At 36.1% G+C, this 4,139-nt stretch overlaps 1 long non-coding RNA gene across 1 annotated transcript; it reads right to left on the bottom strand.

Moving 5' to 3' along the window:
* Nucleotides 1-1,729: 1,729 nt before the first annotated feature.
* On the bottom strand, nucleotides 1,730-2,311 carry LOC115033287. The gene is made up of 2 exons (XR_003838630.1): nucleotides 2,235-2,311; nucleotides 1,730-1,911 (listed from the first exon to the last, which is right to left on the bottom strand). It is a non-coding gene; the product is annotated as an uncharacterized LOC115033287 (long non-coding RNA).
* Between the last annotated feature and the right edge of the window lie 1,828 nt (nucleotides 2,312-4,139).

Here is a 4,139-nt window from a genome sequence, read left to right as displayed (position 1 = left end):
TATTGCAGCCATTATTTTACATATGATAGGTCTATGTTGAGTATTAGGGATTGGCTGTCCGATTTCTTTTGTACATAAGTGACTTATAGTGTCACTTGCGAAAATGAGGTCAGGATTATAGCCTCTTTTCCATCTTCCACTGTTGAAGGATGCCGGTAATTTGGGGTCATGAATTAAAGATAAATTTTCACCTTCAGCCCATTCTTCCACCTTTTGTCCATCGTCGTTCATATTTCCGTAACCCCAGTTCGGGCTGTGACTATTGAAATCGCCAATTACTACTCTGATTTTCTGTTGTACGTCTCGATTAGATATCGTGGTTGGATTGAATGTTGTATATATAGATGAAATTGAGATGGTTCCCAAATTAATTGTTAATACTTCCATATCCCCTGCTCCATGTATTTGCATTAATTTGATAACTATTGTGTTCTTTACAAACACGGCACTTCCATGTTTTTTGTGGTGGATGATGTTGACGAGTTTCATTCCATCGATCTTGGGTGTGTTCGATTCATAAATTAAAGGAGAAGAGAGTGGGGAATATAGCCACCCCCAACGATGAAACTGTAAGAACCAATAGTAAAACGGACAAAAACATGTTCAACATTTAATTGAGTAACTATAATATTGCATGCGGGGTTATCTTTACGAATGCCAATGAGAACACCACCACCACGACTACAATTGCTATTAGAAATACACCTGTCATACCTAAAAATATTACAATTAACAAGACCAAGTTCAGAATTAGAAATATTGTTATGTAACCAAGTTTCGGTTAGTACAATGAATATATAATTTACAGAAGATGCATTACATTTAAAATTAGTTAACTTAGTATTAAGACCCCTACAATTTTGGTAGAAGCCGGATAATGAAGTGGAAGCTACTAGTTGATTTGGGTGTTGGATATTGGATCGGTTAGACGTCGATGGTGAACTCCGTTTTTTGACCCATCAGAGATCACTTCCGGAGAACCGTTAATGTACTTGATGGAAAGCCCAGATTCGCCATTGCTAGTCCTATGGTCAATTTCCGAGTGGCATGATCTCAATTGTTCACGCTGGAGTTTGGTCTTGTCCTTCACAATTCGAAATCCTTGCGTAATTGATACCCCTTGGTTTCTTAACTCAGCAAAGTACACAATCAGTTTAGATGCATCTTCTTTTGAAGTATAAATGACTTTGAGAGGGGGGACATAATCAGAGCGAGCTTTACCGAGTTTAATATACTTAGAGCCATGAGAGGGCTCAATCGAATTCTCTTCAAGTAGTTTTTGAAAAGTTTCCTTATCGTCTTTAACACGTTCAATAATAGTTGAGGAAATTGACTCAGGGACACCATACACAAGAGCATTATAAGAACATCATTCACGCTCAAAAGTCTCCTGTAGAACTTGTGAAACGGTAGTAGATGCAATGTTAGGGGTTGAACATGACTCAAGGTACTATCCTATAGGCTATATTACTTATAATTTACTATTTTGTTTTTGTACACCTACCTACCTAATACATTTTCGGCTATAATACGATTGAGAACGTTCTACCTTTTTTAGCGTACGATTGAGATCACTCGAAATGGAACAATGAAATAACCACCAACCCAAAAAAGACAGTACTATTGAGAACGAAATTAAGTGCAACGTTGCCGAACTATATTCAAGTCAAAATAAAAATAAAATAAAACATTGAATAAAATAATTACAAATTACAAATTTTAAAAATGTCAATTTTTTCTTCTTCTACTTTTGATGCCTTTTGAACAGTACCCTGTTGAATGGTATTGAGTTTTAAAGACGTTTCTTCCTGGGTTTCGAGTAAAGTCTGTATGACAGCGTATATAGGTGGACGTGTGCAATAAAACTGTCTGTTAAAAGTCCGATGAAAACTTTTTGCGGCATTAGTAGTCCTAAAAATGAAAATTATGCATAATATCATCCCCGTTCATGCAAAACACACCAAGTCCAAAAACATGAATCAGCTTTTGACATTTTTTCAAACTTTAAATGTATACCATATGTAACCAAATTTTTTTCTTTCTTTTTTTAATTGAGTTCCCTTAAGGGAAGTAGCTGTTAATGAGTAGTTGTAAATAATATGACACTGTGAAATTTATAGCTCTTATTATTGTTAAAATACAAATTTTTACGTCGATTTTTGGACTTAGTGTACTTTGCATGAACGGGGACGATATATTTTCTGAAATGTTCAATATTTGTTGTACAAATTAACCTAGGATGTTGAGATGGTTCTTTTACCCATAAAACTGGAGAAAATAAACAATGTTGTTCAACATATGTTTTTAAAATATAATCTGCAAATGTATGACCATATAATTAATTTGGACATAACGCCATGAACTGTATAAAACCATCTTCTACTTCTGTATGTTGCAGAAATGGGAGTCCGAAAAACATTTTCAGCCAATTACCAAATTCACTATTCTCGTCTTTGTAAGCATTTTTTAAAATGTTGTCTTCATTAATCTAGAAACACGTTATTAAAAAAAAAAACGTTCAACCCTTAATTTATAATTTGTTAAAATTCTAATTTTAATATTTTTTCACTAAAATTTCGAGGATAATTTAAAAATGAATTACATATTTCTAAAAATGTCTAAAGGCCATAACTAGCTCAAAAGAGTTAAAATTTTTCAAAAATTGTACCATTTGTGGAACACGCTAAAATAAATATCTAAAATCTATAATCTAAAATAGTAAATATAAAATAAATCTAAAATAGTAAATAAATCTTACTTTACGTCATCAAGCTTGAGCTAAATGAAAACGGCAACCAAATATTGTAACACCGGGAAATGTTTCACGTACAGCTTCATGTGCACCGATTTCAAAATCTAAATGTAGATATTTAATTTCTAAAACTTTAGGTGTAGTTATTAGGCACAAATCCTTAAAATAATTCCACATGTCAATGTAAGTTGTTTTTGATTTATTTTCTAAGAAAAAGAAAACTAGTGGAACATCATATCTATTTTTATAACAGTGTATAGTATACATTTGTAAAAAATGATTTGGTGCAAAAGCAAAAGTTCCATTACGAAAGTACCTATATATTTTGATTATTTGTTGCGAACAATTCGTTATCGTTGTATTTATATAGATGAGGTATCATTATAAATGGATAAATTTATTATCTGATTAAGATAGTGAATGTCACATAGACAGTGTGTGAGCAGTGCTGAGAGTCATATATATTTATATAGGCTATAACTATAGCCGATTTTTATATGGCAAAGTTTGGCAACGTTGCGTGGAAAAATAAAAACTGAGCGTTCTCAATCGTAATAGTCAAATAGTCCAGTCTGTAATGAGACAAAACAGAGTGGCTACACACCTAGCGCACTCTGCTTGTGCGCATTAACAACATATCACAGTGACCGAGACATCGAGACCGGCACCATCAACAGAACATAACGAGCACGCTGAACCATAGAGCGCGCCCGCCGCCGTGAAGTATTACCAAACGCGCGCCGCCCACGGAAAATGCGAGTTTTCCGTGGGAACGGTAGAAGTCAGAACAAAACAAAAGGCATATTCAAAACCAGGACAATGTTTACCATAAAATTGATATCACAGTACATCGCAGTCAATCAAGCAAAACCCTGAAACATGTAAAATGCAAAACAATATTTCAGACGGGACCGGCGAGCCTGGTATAGCATATATACAGGTCACCGGCCGCCGTCACAGACACACTTGCCCCCGCTGAGAGAAGGCGATTCACGAGCCGGACGATATATATATATCGCCACGAACGGACGTGATCACCTGATAAAGCAGGTGATATAGCATACCACCAGCAAGACTGAATAAGCCGGACGATACGTGTATCGTCACGAACGGATATTCAATAGTCGGCCCCGGCAATCCCTCTCCGCTTCGCCACCATCGTCGTGCGTGGAACGGAACCTGTTAGTACGCGTCCGTTATTATTGATCACCGCCGCCGAGCTGAGTTGGCAACAATACCGACCAACGTACTATCACTTACCATTGGAGACCGGGCAGATATTCGAACACGCTGTGCCTGTCATTATATCAAGTCAACATACCACCACCGCGCTGAGTCCCTGTTGTTGATACCCACCATTCCCGCCGGTAATAAAATATTATTGCCG

The sequence above is a fragment of the Acyrthosiphon pisum genome, chromosome X, assembly GCF_005508785.2.
Source record: "Acyrthosiphon pisum isolate AL4f chromosome X, pea_aphid_22Mar2018_4r6ur, whole genome shotgun sequence".
Classification (NCBI taxonomy): Eukaryota; Metazoa; Arthropoda; class Insecta; order Hemiptera; family Aphididae; genus Acyrthosiphon; species Acyrthosiphon pisum.
The sequence above is the reverse complement of the archived record's forward strand: the minus strand, read 5'-3'. Positions and strand labels throughout refer to the sequence as shown.